A 20,119-nucleotide genomic window follows, 5' to 3' on the forward strand; every position below is an offset into this window, starting at 1 on the left:
ATTTATCCATTCATATTAAATATGGAACAATTAATTTGCTATTTTCTTTTTTTAATTTTTTTAATATATATTTATTTTTGAGAGACAGAGAGAGACACAGTACAAGCGGGGGAGGGGCAGAGAGAGAAGGAGACACAGAATCCAAAGCAGGCTGCAGGCTCAGAGCTGTCAGCACAGAGCCTGATGCGGGGCTCAATCTCACAAACTGTGAGACCGTGACCTGAGCCAAAGTCAGACACTTAACTGACTGAGCCACCCAGGTACCCCAATTTACTATTTTCTAATTAAGAGTTCCAGCTGAGTTTTGACTGAAGTATTAAACTGTACTTATAGGTTTATATTTTTAAAGTCAGTTTGGATTACATTTGTTTGAGACTTTGCATTGCAAATTTAAAAGAGAAAGAAAGAAACAGAGAGAGAGAGAGAGAGAAAGAAAGAAAGAAAGAAAGAAAGAAAGAAAGAAAGAAACAGAGCTTTGCCTGCATGTTAACCTATGTGTTTAGTCTCCAAATTAATGTCATGTTTTTCAGGAACATCTTTAGACTGAACAGCACAGTCTGACTCTTCTGGTAAGAAGTGAAATGGGAAGATAGATCTGTGAGCAACCACAGGTTGCTGTAGGAAATTTAAAAAATCTTCCACAGGAATTTACTTACATGTTATCTTTCTTTTTTCCCTGCTTAGAGATGTAAGCTATTTTCTGTTTGGGTAGCCATCATGGATTTACTATCTCCAGAGAAGCCCAGACTATTCTTAGAGAAACCAAAATGTTATGCAAACTGATGTAGATGCCATTACCAGAGCTAAATATAATCAAGAGGAATCATTCTTGCAAATCATATTGACAGCAATAGCCATCGTAAAGATGATTAAAAGGATATTGAATCAAACACGAGATGTAGAGACTGTTTTCAGTATGTATAATATGCAGACAGAACGTTACAAGAAAGTTACCTTCTGGCATACACTGCATATTTAGGAGAGCTCGTTCAGTAGCGATGAGCTCCATCAAATTAAAAGGAAAATAATTTATTTATCAACAAATGCCTCACAACAAGATCTGCTATACCCTCTTCATAGCTATTATATAAAATTATGTTTAACTCAATTAAAAAGTTCTTACTCCATATGCAGCCATTTTCTTATCTGTTATTGTCATAATGCCCCAACATTAAAGGTGCCCTATGGTTATTTTTACATATAGAATAGCTGGACTGGGTGAAATTAAAAAACAAATTACTATTGCAGGCTAGCTTGTACCCAGGACTGATAAAACTCACTTAGGGAGAACCCCTGGGAAAATCAAACTTAGGATTTTCTCAGATGCTTGAGAAGCAAACTATCTTTGATTTGACTTAAAAATTCCTAAAATTAAAAAAAAAAAAAAAAAGTGATGGCCGGGGGCCTGCCTGGGTGGCTCAGTCAGTTAAGCATCTGACTTTTGATCTCAGCTCAGGTTGTGATGTCACGGTTCGTGGGTTCGGGCCCCGTGTTGGGCTCTGCGTTGATGGTGCAGAGCCTGCTTGGGATTCTCTCTCTCCTTCTCTCTCTGCCCCTCCCCCCACTTGAGCGCCCTCTCTCTAAATAAATAAATAAACAAACAAACAAACAAACTAAAAATATTAACAAAAAAATTTCCTATGGGGTTGGAGCTAAGTTACCAAGGCCATTAGGAAAAAAAAGAACTTTAAAAATGGAAGGTACAATATTATTCTATGTAAACATATCTTACAGAAACTGATTTGCAAATACACAATAAATGATAAATTTGGTCAATAACTCTAATGTACGTTTTAAAGTGAAAGAACTATCATTTCCTTTCCCTTCTCCTTTTGCTTAAAAATACTGTCTTTTAGAATTCACTGAGAGCAAGTGATTACACAGTAGACACAATATATGTATTCACAGGTAAATTCAGAAAAAAAACATATTTCTTGGTTGCTTAAAATTTGTGTTTCCTATAAATCTCCTCTCTTACAATAATTTTTAAAAAGCGGATTGACAAGCCAAATATGTTTTTGAATGTTTGAGCGGGCCTGTGTGAATTTTTTTTCCTCTGCCATCTTCAGTGACTATCACAGGAAACAGACGCAAATAGCATCTGTTTCCGTGACAGATGCCACCGTGGCGTTGGCATCCTTGAAATGTCCACAGGGTCTGTCCGGACAGTGATTAGCATTCCATGGGCCCATCCACGCTGTTGAGCTCTGCGGTAATAGAAATATTGCTAAATACCCCAGTGTTTTTATCATTATCCATTGTATCTACGGGACTAAACTGCAAAAAACATGCTCATCACATACCCCTCAAAATTACATTCAAGCATTCCCCAGATACCTTTACCCTAACTATTTGTAGCTAATTAGCAAATTATAAAAATTCAGGAGAGATAGCTAAAAACGTATATATCCTTAAGGATATTTTTTTCTTTTCTTTTCTCTTGTTTTCTTTTCTCTTGTTTTTTTTTTTTTTTTTTCTCTTCTATTCCCTTCCCTTCTCTTTTCCTTTTTTTTTTTTTTTTTTTTTTTTTTTTGGTATTTTTAATGATCAAAACAAAAGAGTCTAAAACCGCAGCTTCTGGAACCATCTGTCCTTGATGGTCTCGCATCTGTCCTTGAACTTGACCTTGGCCTCTCCTCAGGCCATGTGTTTAAGAACAGAGTCTCTGTTCTGTCCAAGGGGATATACACAGAGCACCTTGTGGGCATGAAGTGACTGTAGTTATAAACTGTCACAAAAGACTTGATCTTTGACCTCTTGGCCATTTTCTTCTGGCCCAGGGCAGCTGTCACCTTGCAGGGAGAGTGGTTAATTCCAGCCACCAGAGCATGGCTGTAGGGACGGTCTGAGGTGCCATTATCAATGTTCATCACGATGTTTTCTGCAGCCGGAGTGGCATCTGGCCAGGACCAGGACCGCCTTCTTAGGCTTCCTGAACTTGCCCATCTCAACTGCAGAAAGTTAGGGATATTTTTCTTGTATCTTCATCCTCTAGTTGTGTTTATTATCAATAACAGTGTGACTAATATTCATTGACTATCTTGTATGTTAAGTTCTATACTAAACACTTCACTTATATTACCCCATTACTTCCTGACAACAAATAAGCAAAGCTAAGGTGGTTATCCCCACACTAAAAGTAAGGAAACTGACGCTTTAAAAGGTATAAATAATCCTAGGGACAAATTCTCAGAGCTGGAGCCAGGATGCTGGTCCTAGTCTGACGTCAGGATGTGACTGCAGCGGGTACAATAATCACCCCGCAAAGATGCCTACATCCTAAGATCTGGAACCTACGTATATGGGAGATGGCATGGCAACGGGAATTGTCAGTGGAATTAAGGCTGGCAATCAGCTGACCTTGAAATAGGGAGATCATCCCGGACTACCAGAGTGATCCTGAAAAGGTATATTCAGAACAGGAAGTCAGAGTGACACTCTGTGGGAAGAACCCAACCTTCCCCTGTGGGCTGTGAAGGTGGGGGATGAGGGCATACACCAGGGAGAGGTGTGGCCTCTAGAAGATGGAAAAGGCGAGGCAACAGCGTCTCCCTGAGATCCTCCAGAAATTAATGCACCCCGCCAAACTTCATTTCAGCCCAATGAGACCCATGTCACTGTTCCGGTCTACAGGATGTAAGATTTTTTAAAAACTGTGTTAAGCCACTAAGTTTGTGGTAATTTGCCACAGTGGCAACAGGAAAGCACTATACGGACCCAGGTGTTTCTTCATCAGAACCCTCACTGTGAACATCCACACGTTTCTGTCAGTGACCATCTCCCTGGTGAGAAGAGGGTTATCTGTAAAGACTAAATAAGTTCTTGAGAGATAAAAGAAAAGGATGGAGGAGAGCTTTGACAATGATTCCACTTCTCCTAAGCTAATGAATGTGCATACATTTTACAGAGGATACAAGTCATTTTTTTTTGGGGGGGGGATACAAGTCATTTCTACACGTCCTTTGTGGTCACCTCACACACAAAAAAATCTCTTTATATAAAATCAAATGGGTTATTCAGTCATTGATCTAGTCAATTAGTTATAAAACTATCTTGTTCTAAAAACAATACATATTTAAGCACAAAACCCAGCAAGGAAAACAAAATTTCAAAGTCAGGGAGAGATCAAGGGGAGCTAAGAATTCAAAATTAAGGAGTCTGTGGTGAAGTTAGTATGTAAAGTGCATAAATCATTAAAAAGAAAAACAATCACAAATCTTAAAAGGGGAAGAACTCCTTAAGTTTCTTGTAAGAAATGCACCTTATATATAGGGACAATAAAAGGTTAAAAATAAACAAATAAATTATACTCCAGTCAGGATACAGAAAATCTCAAGAGACCACTGCACCACACCAACAAAGGGGGAAAGCTAGACAGCCTGAAAATTCATAATTTTGGGGACCTCACCAGAAGTGTGACGATGCAATGGATGTGAAAAAAACTAAATTTCAAAAAAGGATGAGCACTTCTTGAGAGAAGCGAGTTCCACATGGGATGGCACAAGATTAGGAAAGGCAAATACACAATAGGGGCTGGGTGAGAAGAAATGCCTTCCGTTGTAGCAAGGTTTTAATGTGACATGAGTGAGCCTGGAGGATGCAAATCCAGAGAAGCCAAACATCTGATTTGAATGCACTTACTAATTCCTTCTCAAAAGCCACTTATCCGTGCACAAAAGTGATGTGATGAAGGCTGGGGGAAGAGCAAAAGGCCTGAGAAAGATATCCGCACAAGATGGAGGGTCGTCTTTGTCCTTTTGAGCCGCTATGACAAATGCCACACACTGAGTGGCTTATAAATGACAGAAATGCATTCCTTACAGTTGTGGAGGCCAGAAGTAGAAGATCAATGTGCTGGCGTGGATGAAGGAGGTCACAGACTTTCCATTATACCTCAGATGGAGGAAGGAGATGGGATCTCACTGGGGTCTCTTTTACGGTGATGGTAGCCTCATCATTGAGGGCTCAGCCCTCAGGACCTCATCTCATACCAAAGTCCCCACCTCTGAATGTAATCACTTTGGGCAATGGATTTTTAATATAAGAATTTTGGAGGGACACAAGCATTCAGACCACAGCAAGGGTGTTGAGGTTCTCAGTATAATGGTATCCTAAAGGTTGGGTTTAGGATGGGACAGGGAGAGAAATACCAACTAAGAGCTCAAGGCTCTCATTGAGCCAATGGTGGCATACTGACTAGGGACCTTCACCAGCTATAGAAGCAGGACACAAAGGTCTGGGACCAGGTCATCAAATTGGAAAGAATTTTTTTTACTGAGAACAGAAAGAAGGGGGCTTCACTGGAGAAAAAGCGACTCCCTCCCAGCTACCCAAAATCTGGACTAAAAAGTAGAGATCGCACTCTGACATCTCCCTGATGATCAGGTACAAAACGTTACCAAAGACAGAGTATTATCTACCCTTGAAACATTTGAAAATGGTGGTGCGTGAAAGATGCAACAGAGCCTAAGTCCACTAAACAGTGCTATCGATGGACTCAGCCCAACCCGGATCCCAGTGGCCTGACAGGAGTAATTCCCCATGCCATTGAGTCTGCAAATATTATTTAGTATGCTTTCTACTGTCTTCTTATACATGCCCAGGACACATTTACAAAATATAACATATTTGTAAACAATGAGAAAATATATGATCAGGGGGGAAAAAGTAGCCAATAGAAGCAGATTCACAAAATACCCAGCTATTGGATTCTACACAAGGCCTTACAATAGCTATTATAAATATGTAGAAGGGATTAGTAGAAAAGGAGACAAAATGTGTGGACATCTGAGGAATTTACTAGAGTGTTGCAAACTTTAAAACAAATTAACTGGACATTCTAGAGCTAAAAGATAAAATATCAAAAATGAATATACCATTCAATGAGTTTAGGTATGGACTAGACTTAACTGCAGAAATTAGGGTACCTTAGGGGTGCCTGGGTATCTCCGTTGGTTGAGAATTTGAGTCTTGATTTCAGCTCTGGTCATGATCCCAGGTGATGGCATTGAGCTTCGCTTGGAGTCTGCTTAAGATTCTCTCTCTCTATCTCTCTCTCTCTCTCTGCTCCTCTTCCCCACTCATGCTCGCTCTCTCTCTCTCTAAAAAATAAAAAATTTAAAAAAAGAAAGAAATTAAGGTACCTTGAGGACTGGTCCATAATAAACAAACCATAAAAAAATAAAATTATGTCTGAAACATATGGGGTAACATCAAAATGAAAAACAGAAGTCTATATTTTTGAAGGACTAAAGGTAGAGAATATGGAGGAGACATATTATAAAAGATAATGCATATGAGTTTTCCAAGATTGATGACACCCAGCAATCTCCAACTAGCATAAATGCAAAGAAAACCACACTGAGATACGTCACCAGTCACACCGCAGACAAAGATAGAGGAAAGCAACAATAAAAGGAACCCTCGTGCACTGTTGGTGGGAATGTAAACTGGTGTAGCCACTGTGGGAAACAGTACAGAGGTTCCTCAAAAAATCAAAAATAGAACTACCATTTGCTGCAGTGATTCACTACTGGGTATTTACCCAAGACGATGAAAACACAAATTCAAAAATATATGCACCCCTATGTTTATTGTAGCATTTTTGCATTATTTATAATAGCCAAGTTATAGAAGCAACCCAAGTGTCCACTGACAGATGAATGGATAAAACGATGTGGCGCGCGCACACACACACACACACACACACACACACACGACTATGACACAGCCATGAAAAAAGGATGAGACTATCCCATTTACAATAACGTGGATGGACCTGGAGGCCATTATGCTAAGTGAAATAAGAATGAGAATGACAAATACCATAGGATTTCGTTCACCTGTGGAATCTAAACACAAAACAAATGAATAAACAAACGCACAGAAAGCAGAATGAGACCTATAAATACAGAGAACAAACTGATGGTTGTCCGAGGTTAGGAGGGTCGGGGGTGGGACAAATGGGTGAAAGAGAGGGAGACACGGGCTTCCAGTTGTCGAATGGGTAAGTCACAGGAATAAAGGCCACAGCATAAGGAATGCAGCCAGTGGTACTGCTACAGTGATGTGTGATGGCAGATAGTAGCCATCCCCGCAGCGAACACAGCATCATGTATAAACTTGTCCAATCACTACATCGTACCCCTGAAACTCATCTAATGGTGTGCATCAACTATACTCAAAAATTTTTTAAGCTCACTTATTTATTTTGAGAGAGAGAGAGAGAGCGCACAAGCGAGGGAGGGGCAGAGAGAGAGGGAGAGACAGAATCCCAAGCAGCCTCCACATGATCAGCACGGAGTTTGATGCGGGGCTCGAACTAATGACCTGTGGGATCATGACCTGAGCCGAAACCAAGAGTTGCATGCTTAACCGACTGAGCCACTCAGGGGCCCCATAATCAAAAAAATGTTTTTAAACAAAGAAAAGCAAAAACAAACACACAGAAAGACTGACATCAACAACAATTAAAAGCACCTGGAGAGATCAAAAAGAATGAAATCTTGCCATCTGCAACTATGTGGATGGAACTGGAGGGTATTATGCTAAGTGAAATTAGCCAGTCAGAGAAAGACAAATATCATGTGACTTCACTCATATGTGGAATTTAAGACACGAAACAGATGAACACTGGGGAAGGGAAACAAAGATAATATAAAAACAGAGAAGGAGACAAACCACAAGAGACTCTTAAATACAGAGAACAAACTGAGGGCTGCCGGAGGGGAGCTGGTGGGGGAATGGGCTAAATGGCTGATGGGGATTAAACAGGGCTCTTGTTGGGATGAGCGCTGGGTGTCATATATGAGAGATATATCACTAAATTCTATTCCTGAAATCCTCACTATGCCATATGTTAACTAACTTGGATTTACATTAAAAAAATAGAAATAAAAAATAGAAGGGACTAGAGGAAATTGAAAAAAGATACATTGTGCTCACAGGATTAACAATAAAATTACAGCTGACTTCTCACCAGAAAATATAGAAGACAGAAGATAATGGAATTATATATTTAAAGTGCTGATTAAAAATGTCCACTAGAATTCTGTATTTTTCAAAAAATATCCTTTAACAATGAATACAAATTAAGACACTTCAGACAGAGACAAGCTTCAGGAAGATGTACCCAGCAGACTCGAACTAGGGGAAATATCGACGTGGTAATTATTGATGATACCAGTGGATACCCAACAATGCAGGGAAAAATGAGACTACTGGAAAGGGTTAATTACATATTTGCTTCCCATCTCCTTAAAATACATGGAGAACTTAATGAAACATTAACAAGTTTTTGTGAATTTATAAAAGATGGAGATGAGAAATATAGGAGATAAGAAATCGAGGCAGGAGTAAGTTGAATTTTACTGCCGCAGGGTTTTCAAATTATTATTATTATCATTATTATTATTATCATTAAGGCTTTATTTAGAGCAATGTAATGTTGACAGCCAAATTTAGAAGAGGGTACCAAGATAGCCCATGTGTCCACCATGACCACACATACAGTCTCCCCCTTTATCAACTCCGCCTAGCAGAGACGTGTATTTGTTACGACTGGCACATCTCAGTCACACACAGCCCACTGTATACATTGCAGCCCACTCTTGGGGTCACCCATTCCTGGGGTGCGGACAGACGTATAATGACATGTATCCATCGTTATGGCATCAGAGAGTGTATTTGCACCACTCTGAACATCTCCTCCTCTGTGGGCCGACAGGATTACTTCGAGAACTTGGGTTGTGCTGGGCTGGAGGCAGTTACGAGGTCGTTGCCGGGTCTTCGGTGGGAGCTTCGGTGAGCGGGCTTCTTACCAGGCACTCAGGGGGACACGGGTGCTGTCTGGTCCCGGGATGAATGAGACCGTCTCCACTGCCTCGCTTAGTGGGGTGGCCCTGGGACTACAGTCCCAGTCAGGGTGCAGTGGGAGCCTCGGCCAGCAGGCCTTTGGGTGTGTGGATGTGTGTGAGGTCTGCTGGGTCCCTGGAGGGCTGCTCTTTGGCCACTGGATGGGTCCCTGGGTGGGCGGGGCTGCCCTGGACTGTGTCTGAGAGGGGCTGGAGCTGAGGGTGGGGCCCTTCAGAATCCCTGGAGCAATGACGGGCACATCTCCTGCTGGGCCCTGGGTCTTCAGGATTGTGGCCCGACTACAGTGGTGAGAAGGCCGGGGCTGCATGTGGCATCCTTTTGGGATCGCCAGTGGTGCACATGCGAGTGTCTCCTGCAAGGTCCCCGTGCCATCAAGGCCGTAAGCTCACTGTGGCTGGGACAGCCAAACCCAGTTACAGGGCCCTTTCCGAAAGTACAGCTTGGCCGAGTTTGGTGGGTTCACCTCCAGGGCTCCCAGACTACACCAGGAGGACCAGAGCGGCCGTACGGTCACTGGAGGGTCCACGGGCAGTGTCCACACACCTATCGCCCCATGCGTGGATGGGCGTGACTCCTCCGGGTCCCTTGGCATATTGACAGAACCAAGGTCAAATGGGGCATAGCCCGGTCCTCAGGGTGGGAGCTGGTTCCCGTCTCCAGGGGGCAAGTCAGCCACCTGAGCGAGAGCTTGACTCCTCAAAATGGCTCTTGTTGGCCGGGGACCGTACTGAGGGGTCACATCCTCCTGGCCCCCAGGGCTCCCGTGCGGCACTGTTGTTCTGGACAGATGCCACGGTATCGTGGCTGACAGGGGAACATGAGCACGGGACCACTGGCCCGTCTTGCTGATGTCACTCCTTTCCACGTGTGCCGGCCTCTCAGAGTGTGACAGGAACCAGCACCTGTGTCTTCCAAGTGGAAAGTCAATTTCTGATGTAATCCCTAAAGCACTTAAACGGTATCTCACCTCAGCCCTGGGGGCTTATTTTGGTACTTCTTGGTCTTATAATTCTGTGTGTCAGCGTGTAACATATTAGACAGCTACCCTCCTCAAACAATATTAATTTCTTCGCTCACTCATTGAGTTGCTCTTAAAATATTTATCGCTATCTTCTGTATCCCTGCCCTCATCCATCCCTCAGGCTTGTTGCCACAAAGGGAAGGCACTTCTGAACCACTTGGGCAGGCAAAGTCGTTGAAGAGGAGGAAACAAGGAATGCCATTTGCCTAGTGCAGTGAGCTATCCCACAATATTATAACATATTCGATATTTAACGACCTGCAACTCAAAACGAGTAAGATAAATACAAGTGCTATGATTTAAGTGCAAATTAAGCTCTCAGAAGTGTTAAAATATAGGCTTTGTATGTAATTAATGAAGCAGCGAGAGTGTAAATATTATGTAGTAATTAGATTCGTCAGTGGTAAAACTGAGGTAACCCATGATTTATGTTCCTGCGTCAGGAACAAATTTTAAAACAAATATAATAAACAGCGATTACCGTTTTGTGATTGTAAATAAAGTCATATATTTAAGACTTGAAGCCTCACTTACCATGTTCCTAAAAAACCATTACAAACCTTGAATCTCTCAGGAGTACTTCAGTCTGAATTATTAGAACTTTCCAGGGTAAGAACATTCCCCACTTACCTCAGGTTTAATTGTCCCGGGACCTACTTTCTGCTTTATGTACAACTTACATGGGGACACACTATTGACTCATTGATAAGCTTATAAAATATAATTTTGACAAAACAGGGCATATTATGATTATGTGATTTTAAAAAGGTCAATTCCTTTTAAAATTATAATAAAGCAATCGATAAACTGAACATCAAAATCTGTAAAGAGTAGTTTCTGTGCTCTTTCTAGTGCATGGCCTATTCCTAACTAAAAGAAGTAGGAGGAGTGTTATTTTCGATTAGAAGTTCGGGATTTCCTGCTTTTCTTCTGGTTATATTAGGAACCGGATAGGAGCAGATGTACGTGATAAACACAGCACAGCTTCAATCTGTTCTGTCCACATGGCATTTACAGCCTCTCCCTGTGCGCACGGGGTCCCCAGGTCACCTTGAGTCCAGGGTCTCTAGCATGTTCTCCATCACTTGCTCTCGAGGCTCTCTCCACTGAAACAGCCCCCCCCCCCCTTCCTTCTTGGGTTTGCTGGTCTACCTTCTCCTCACCCTCCGGCCTCACCTAGGATGATGCCCTCCCCAGGGACTGTGCACCTGCTGTCCTCGGGGCTCCCCCTGCATCTGTGCACAGTGGGTGCTACAGTCAGAATCAGGATGGATGGGTAAGCGTAGTAGCTGGAGTTAGGGTTTGGTCTGCACTACCAGGTGGTCTCAATTATCTGGCCCTGGGCACATACTGGGCACCCAATGTACACTGATGGGACATCTGGATAACTGAACCTATGGTTACATTCCCACTACGGACCTTTGGTTTGCTTCTTAAAAGTCAGCTGCCCCGTTTTGTGCCACAGTTCTCCAGACTTTATGAAACATCCCTTGCTCTGATTTGTTAGTTTTTCTGGGGCTTTCTTGGGTCCTTAATATTTGAGAGACTCTAAAGGGATCCATTAACCTGATTCTTAGAAAATGTCCATACCCAATATTTGCAGACTTTTTTTTTTTGCAAAATGAGGTTCTGCCCTTAATCATTATTTGTAGGTAACAGCGTAAGTCCTTGTATTACCATTTATTCACCTTCAAAGGATCACTGATATCGTTGAAATAAATAGAATTTAAAGCTTGAAATGAGAATACGATGGCAGTAAAGAATTGATAGGGAACACTGAAAGCCATAATCAGCACTTGGTGATACAATTACATAATAGCCTGAAATGTGGTTACAAAATTGTAATATTCAAAAGAGAATCCGTTAGTCAGTTGCAAGAGAGGTCCTTCCTGGTGATGTTGATGAAAACGGAGCTCTCTGCCATGGCCTGGGCCCACGCTTTCTGTTAAATGTTCGCTAAAATACTAAATGAAATGATAAGTCTGAAAAGTAGCTGTCTTCGTTATCTGTTGCTGCACCTCCCCAAACGGAGTGGCTTAAAAACAACCACGGGGGACTCTGTCCACCTTACCGCCTCGGGGGAGACCGAGTTCCCCTCACTCCCGGGAGGATCAGCCTCTTGGTGCTTCACCAGCTGCCACTGACTTTTGGGACCTGAATATGCATACCGTATTTCTAAGAGTATAGAGTAGACTTCAGTAAGCTTATTTGTATAGTAAGTTTGGCTTATATCACTGCATTTCAGTATTTTAATAAACTGCAAACTCTTTTCAGTGAAAGTAAATACTTTCATTAAAAATACAAAGGAACAATGACTACTGTATGACTTACATGTTTTGCGTTTCATCTGAGGCTCAGGGTTAGAGACACCTGGAGGAAGAAACCACAACAACAAAGCGAACTTGGCCTTCCGGGCTTTTCACACCAGGCACCACCTCAGATCATGTTTAGAAAGGTAGCCTGGTCAGTCTCTGTTGCAATTAAAATGCTGCATTTGGGACTCAAATGAAAGGCAAAGGTGAAATTGTAATAAATATTTTGAGAAGAGATCGTAGAGAAAGCACGTGGATTATGCTAAACAAGAAGAAAGGACCGTCCCGGAGAAGGAACCATCAGCGAGGGTCTCTTGAGAGATGAAAATAAATAATATCTATGGTTGGGTTTAGAGCCTAAAACATGAAGTGGGGACCTGGAAGTCTGAAATACATTCTTCAAGCTTCTAGAAGGCATGTGGTCAGTTATAGGAAATAAGCAGGCTGGCCCTTGATACTTACCAGTAATTGACGTTTGGTCAAATAGTAGTGAAGAAACTTGGTAGAGTATGTGAAAAACAAAGATCACTTTATCAAACTGCTATCCCCTAGATTTATAGGTTCAAGTGCTTTGCAAGACAGACAAAGAATGGAGACTAATCACCAAACCTGAAGCACAGGGTCCAACGTGGTCAGACAAGGATCGCAGTGTAGGACACGAGGGATTGCCGCCTCTTACCTGCTCCGTCCATTTTTCCACAGTGCATTTTCTAGGTCACACATGGAAGAAGGCCCATGTCTCTCTTCTGGGGACGGGGGTAGAGCCAGAGTTCTTTCATCTCCAAATAATCCCTCTTTCCAGTGCCTACCTCAAAACCTCACTGAGGGGTGCCTGGGGGGCTCAGGCGGTTGAGCGTCTGACTTCGGCTCAGGTCATGATCTCGGGTTCACCTCAAAACCTCACTGAGGGGTGCCTGGGGGGCTCAGGCGGTTGAGCGTCTGACTTCAGCTCAGGTCATGATCTCGGGTTCACAAGTTCGAGCCCCGCGTCAGGCTCTGCACTGACAGCTCAGAGTCTGGAGCCTGCTTCGGATTCTGTGTCTCCCTCTCTCTCTGCCTCTCCTTTGCTCGTTTTCTCTCTCCCCCAAATAAATAAGCATTAAAAAAAATTAAAAAAAAAAACTCACTGAAAGTTTACCTAATTGCTTCAATATACATTTGAAGGGGTTCAGAAGAAGCCTCCCCCAAATATGCCACTTTGGTATGTGGATTATTCTGAGCCAAAGACAATCATGGCCCAGCAGACTCAGGAAGAGCTTTTTATTCTCCTCTGTCTTAAATGCCTGAAAAAATATAGACAAGGGGGCCTGTACCAGAAAGACAGCTAAACCAGAGAGAGCTTTTTAGATCAGAGAGACTTCTGGCACAGCAAATATATATATACATATATATGTGCATGTGTGTGTGTGTGTGTGTGTGTGTATAATTTATATTTATGGATACATAGAAATGTTTACTTAACATGTGCTCTCTTCATCTTTCTGAGACTTGTCTTTGCCTCTCTGAGCTCCGCCCCTTTTCCTTAGCTCAGGACCACCCATAAGCCTCAACTGCCTGACTGCCTTTGAGCATCTTGTCCCTCTGGGGCATTCTTCTGTGAGTAATTGGATTTGTTTTTCTCCTGTTAATCTGTCTTGTGTCATTTCAGTTATTAGGTCAGCCGCAGAACCTACAAGGGAAGAAGAGAAAAAATTTCCACCTGACACATTTATAACCACGTATTATAAGTTTCCTTAGCACTGGTTTGAAGTCACAAATAGAATATTCAGAGGTAAGAACGCTGTTCTGTTTTCAAGTATTCGTTTAAACAACTAACATTTATTTGATGCTAAGTTTTATTTTTTCAAATACGAATTCTCATGAGCAATCAGGTAATGGATCATTCAGTCAGAGGAAGAGTTGATTCGTGAGTGGTTTGCAATATAACTAGATAGCCCTGAAGAGATACGAACTTGTATAGACAAATAACATTTCTCAAACACCTAGTATGCACCTAACATTGTGTTTGATGTCGAGGTTGCTAAATAAATAGGTATATAATCACTTTGTGAAGATTCCCAAGTCTCTTGTTAGAGAGGTGAGTAACAACATATCAAACAATTTAAACAATTTTACAAAATATAATTTTATACTATGTTGTTATGGCAGTTTAGAAACAGAAACTGAATGACAATTACTCTTTCTTTATATGACATGAATCTTGAGCATCAACAGAAAAAAGATATTACATATTATAACTGAAACCACACACATCACTAGTAATCTGCATGTTTCACTCTCAGGTACATCTCAGGTAACCAGCCAGCCGCAATGCAATACCACATTATTTTTTACTACTGTTCATACTTTGATGTTTTTCCAAGTCTAAAGCCTTTATTGGGTCCAAATCTAATATTCTAAGTCAGTACATTTGGAAATTTCTGCCCTAAGATCTCTGGGAAAGCACGCAATTCTCCTCATAACATAAAAATAAATGCTTCAGGGGCACCTGGGTGGCTCAGTCGATTAAGCATCCGACTTCAGCTCAGGTCTGATCTCACCGTTTGTGGGTTCGAGCCCCGTGTTGGGCTCTGTGCTGACAGCTCAGAGCCTGGAACCTGCTTCGGATTCTGTGGCTCCCTTTCTCTCTGACTATCCACCACTCACAATCTGTCTCTCCCTCTCTCTCAAAAGTAAACATTAAAAAAAAGTTTTTAAAAAAATGCTTCAAATGTCTAAAGCTTCCACATATGCATATATGTGGCCATGGTGACCACACTGTATAAGTACCGTATTAAGATGCTTTATTTGTCAGATTTCTGTAATGTTTACAGTAAACAAATTAAAAACAATTAGGGGAAAAGTAATGATTACATTACATAAAGTCCCAAGTCACAGGCAGAATTTGTCACCAAATGGAAATAATCAACATTGGAACGTCAAGATCAAACTCTGTATTTTTTTTTGCCAAAACTTTGAGACCTTATTTTTTTTCTTTTGCCTGTAAAACATCAATATGTCAAGGGATCAATGAAAGGAAAATTCTGTGGGAGGAAGAGTCAGCTCAAAAATATAAAGTTTAGGTGCACCTCGCCAGGAAAGTTCTCATGATCACCCAGGAAAGACTCTTCTCACACACCAAACACTTGCATCCAGGTAACCACAGCTCATGTCCCATAGATAAATTAAAACAAACATATAAACAAAACTTGAGGTCAGCAAAACTGACATCCCTTGATCAAAGGTCATTTATGTAGTTCGATGAGTCCTGTCTTCTCAAAGATTACTGCGAATCAGTCCCTAAGAACTTTCTAAAACCGCTAATGTCAAGATTTTACCTCCTCTGATTTAATGAAATATAAGAAGATAGGAAGAAGAGATGAAATGTTTTCATAGTACGCAGTCTCTCTGCATATTAAATATAATTTTATGATTTTTTGTTATAAGAATATACAAATAAAAGTTTTCAAGGTATATCATTGAATTATTGACTAAATGTGAGTTTTATGTGTATTCTTATTTAAAAAGAAAACATGAGAACTAAAGAAACGCAAAAGAAAAAGGGGGGCATTTTTATATGCCTACAAGTATGTTTAAAAGGAAACAAAAGGAAAATACTAGTGTTAAAGGTTGACAGCTGTATGGAACTGCCAGAACACTCAGATACTAATGATGTGAATGTGAATTGATTTGGCTACTTTCGAAAACCATTGACTCCTATCAACTATAGCTGAACGTACAGACTCTCCAGACCAGACATTTCTTCCACCTCGGGGTGTATCGGGTCCACAGACATGCACGCATGTGTTCAAAAGCAACAACAAACCTAACTGGAATATTTATAACAATCATATCTGTAATATCTCATAATGGGACGCTACCTAAATACTCATCAAGAGCATAAATAAATTGTATTATATTCATACCACAAAACACTATCTAGCCACGGAGAATCCTGAAGTCATAATTAGACACAAAGTATAAACCAATTTCACAAACAATGTTGAGCAAAAGAATTCAGACAACATGATTCCATTTGTAGAACTTCAAAAAAGACAATTGGTACAGCAGTAACAGAAGTCTTACGAGGGGTTATCTTTGCTGGGAGGCGGCTGGGGACAGGAAGGGAAGACGAGGGTGGCCTCTTACATGTAGAGCATTATCTGTCTCTTCTACGGGATCCACAGATTTTGAAAAATTTATTGAGAAATTATATAAATTTTGCCCATATCTGTTTTAATGTAATTTTTCTACAAAAAGCTGAACATTACGAGTCAGATTTTCAATGATATTTGTTAGAGGAATATCAGGTTTGAAATGTGTCACTTCAAATAAAACACATTTTTAGCCTGAATGTGAACAGCTAAGTCAGTCAATTGATTTGTATATTAATTGTAGATGCCATATCCAACCTCAATTTCTGTATTCGATCAATCAAGCCTACAGAGATTACCTTGAAGATGTGGTAAGTTTGTATAAGTTCTACAAAATGTTTTGCATAACTTTTCTCCAAAAGGCAAACCTGGAGGAGAAACCCACTCGGAGTGAGATTGTGCTCTGATATCAACCTTCACCTCTGGTCTCTGTTGCCAAGACCCCAACTCAAGAACATATCTACAAGAAGATGCACCAACAGAAACCTTGTGCCCCACATCAGGCATATGTATGCACATATTTTCAGTTTCTGTGTAAAGAATTTATCTGCATTGATAGAGATAAATTTCAACCTAAATTGGCTTTTCCTTGCCTTTAGTTCTTTTGCTATACCTTTTTGAAGAGTAATAAAAAGTTATTTTTCAAAATGCTAAAGGACTCAACAGTTTTATGCTTCTTTCATAAATTTAATCTATTAACTAGACAAGAATATTGCAATTCTGTGTTTATGATTGCAATTTTTAGTGTGTGTGCGTGTGTGTGTGTGTAAAATATGTGCATATAGTTTACTGGAGCTATAGCATCATATTTCAAAATAAAAATCCAACATTCCTTCGTATTAAACGTAAAACATCTCCAAAATTATGAATTCTCTGATGTATTTGACTTTACTTGACTAGTGTAGCTTTTTGTTACTGGGAGAGGCCAACCTGGTCCACCCTGGAGCCAGCAGAGCAGTGGACATGTCCTTCTCTCAGTCTTACCCCGTCTTCTGGAAGAATCTTAGCTTCACTTCTTTCCTTCCTTTCATAAACATTTTGTCCCACCAGGACATCTAAGATTGTCTTTACAGTGGATATTTTTTTGCTTTTTTGTTTGTTTGGTTGGTTGGTTGGTCAGTTGGTTGGTTTTGTTTGAAAACAGAACAGAGCTCTTCATTCTGCCCATATTTTCAGTCCAGAAAAATAAGCTCTTAATCAGGGAAGAGCAAACAGATCTGGTTCAACACATACAATGGCAGGGGTGTGGGGAATATAAGAAAGCTTATATCCATTGACATTTTAATAAGTTACATAGTAAAAGGTGGCTTTTACACACCTGGGGCATTCACAGTCATGAGCAACTTGTGATTCAGGATTAGTGTTCACTGGTAGACCATCAGGAAATGAGAACGTATGTTTCGATAAGTAAACATAATTCAAAATATATTCTCATTATCTTTAGATGCCTGGTGAGCTCTCTGAGGTCAGGTACCCAGAATGCCTTCTTCTGCATCACCCTCAGCATTTGGCAAGATATTCCTGATTTTTTTTTATTTACACACACACACACACACACACACACACACACACACCTTGGAAAATACTGAATGGCCACTCTCTAGGTACCACTCAGAGGGTTCAGCCTGAAGCAAGCTGATTAGCTATGGGATTTAAAAATTCATTTGTTATGCTATTATACAAATGCATCCTAATGTAGGGATTCACGGAAATAAATACTTATCAGAGTTTTGGCTTGAAGACTAATTTTGTTTTTTCTCTCTTCTGATTCATATTTTTAGAATAATAGGTAAGGTATTTTTTTTCTCATGTTATATTTATTCACATATTTTTGCCTTGCTTGGTTTTATGTATTAAAAGTAATTGAAACATTCAGGCTGACTAAACATAAGCAAGTTGAATCATGTTAATAATTAAACTTTTTACTTTGAGATAATTGTAGATTCACAAGCAGTTGTGAGAAATAATGCTGAGAGATCCCTTGTACCCTTTATGGTTTCCCCCAGTAACACCAGGAGAACAGTCACGTTTCGGGAAATTTCCATCTCCACAAGGATGTCGTGCGTTGTCCTTCCTCCCACTCCTGGCAACTACTAACCTGTTCTGCATTTCTATAATTTTGTCATTTCAAGACTGTTACAGAAACAGAATCAGGCTGTTCCATGCGTCAATGGTTTGTTCCCTGTTAAACTGCAGATTATTTATCCTTTTCTCCACTGGGCTGTTTCCAGTTTGGTGCTATTATGAATAAAGCTGTTATAACCATTTATGCGCAAGTCTTTGCGTAAACATTAATTTTCATGTCTCAGTGATAGAAGATCAAGAGTGCTGGATTGTATGGCAGTTCCACATTTACTTCTTTATTCTATTTTATGTTTTAAGTTTATTTATTTTGAGAGAGAGCGAGACAGAGACAGAGAGAGAGAGCAAGCAGGGGAGGGGCAGACAGAGAGGGAAAGAGAGAATTCCAGGCAGGTTCTGTGCTGTCAGCACAGAGCCCGACATGGGGGCTCAAACACACAAACCATGAGTTCATGACCTGAGCCAAAACCAAGAGTTGGTTGCTTAACCGACTGAGCCACCCAGGTGCCCCCACATTTACTTCTTTAAGGAAACTTCTCAACTGTTTTCTAGAGTGGTTGTAACATTTCATGTTCCCACCCCGGATGTAAGCTTGTGCTGGTCTCTTTGCGTCCTTACCAACATTTGGTGTTGTCACGGATTTTCAGCTCAGCCATCCTGAGAGGTGTGTAATGATATTTCACTGTGTTTAATCTGCATTTCTCTGATGGCTAACATTGTTGAACATCTTTTTATCGGCTGGTGTGCCGTCTGTATATCCTCTTTGGTGAAATATCTGATCATGTCTTTTGACCATAACTGAATAATTAGGTTTTTGCTACTGAGTGTTTGGAAATTTTATATATTCTAAGATATCAATTTTTCGTCGCATATGCTGTTTGCAAATTTTCCTCCCAGCTCTCTTCAGAATTTCATATTCTTAGCAGAAGCATTTGCAAAACACATTTACTTTGGATGGAGTCGAAACGGTCTTGTTTTCCTCACAGGGGTCCTCAATGTGACACGAAGCATGGGTTGCTGAGCTCTATAACCCGAAGACGTCATCTTGTATTTTTTCTAAAAGGCTTATATTGTTACATTTCACATTTAAGTTCTTGTTTCATTGTGAGTTAATTTTTGTACAAGGTGAGAGACTCAATGTCTGTCCCTCTGGTAATGCCACACGCTCTTGGTGACGGTAGCTATGTGAGAAGTCTTAACAACAAGCAGAATGATCACCCTTATTTTGTCTATTTCAGGATGTTTTTGGCTATCCTAGACCCTTTCTCATAAAATGCTTTACCTTTAAAAGTTTTAGTTCTAGTTCCTTTGCCTTTCTCCTTCTGTATCTGCAACATATCTCACTGGGATTTAGATAGGAATTGCATTAAACATGTATTAGTAAGGGAGAACTGAGATACTTACTATTTGAGAACTGTAATCTATAAACGCTTTTGTCTTTCCAAATTCTTAACATTTAAAATCTCTGATTTCTTTCCTGAGAGATTTTCAGCTTCCAGCAAACTGGTCCCACATATATTTTATAAAATTCCAACCTAAGTATTTTGTTTATTTTAATGATTGTAAATGGAATCATATTTTTTAAGTTTATTTATTTTGAGAGAGAGAAAGAGAAGAGAGAGAAAGCAGGGGAGGGACAGGGAGAGAGGGAGAGGGACAATCTCAAGCAGGCTCATCAGCACAGAACGTGATGTGGG

General features: G+C 40.6%; 1 long non-coding RNA gene and 1 pseudogene across 1 annotated transcript in view; both read right to left on the reverse strand.

The window, feature by feature from the left end:
* Window positions 1-486: 486 nt before the first annotated feature.
* LOC132685570 (uncharacterized) overlaps window positions 487-20,119 on the reverse strand; it is a 61,107-nt gene continuing 41,474 nt past the window's right edge. The window contains exons 2-4 of the long non-coding RNA XR_009613217.3: window positions 12,227-13,876; window positions 5,928-6,101; window positions 487-2,207 (exon numbers count right to left, since the gene is read on the reverse strand). This is a non-coding gene — a long non-coding RNA (uncharacterized LOC132685570). The remainder of the gene's footprint in view (window positions 2,208-5,927; window positions 6,102-12,226; window positions 13,877-20,119) is intronic.
* On the reverse strand, window positions 2,514-3,268 carry LOC132685569 (large ribosomal subunit protein eL27 pseudogene; annotated as a pseudogene).

Source organism: Panthera onca, chromosome D2 (assembly GCF_046562875.1).
Source record: "Panthera onca isolate mPanOnc1 chromosome D2, mPanOnc1 haplotype 2, whole genome shotgun sequence".
Taxonomy (NCBI): Eukaryota; Metazoa; Chordata; class Mammalia; order Carnivora; family Felidae; genus Panthera; species Panthera onca.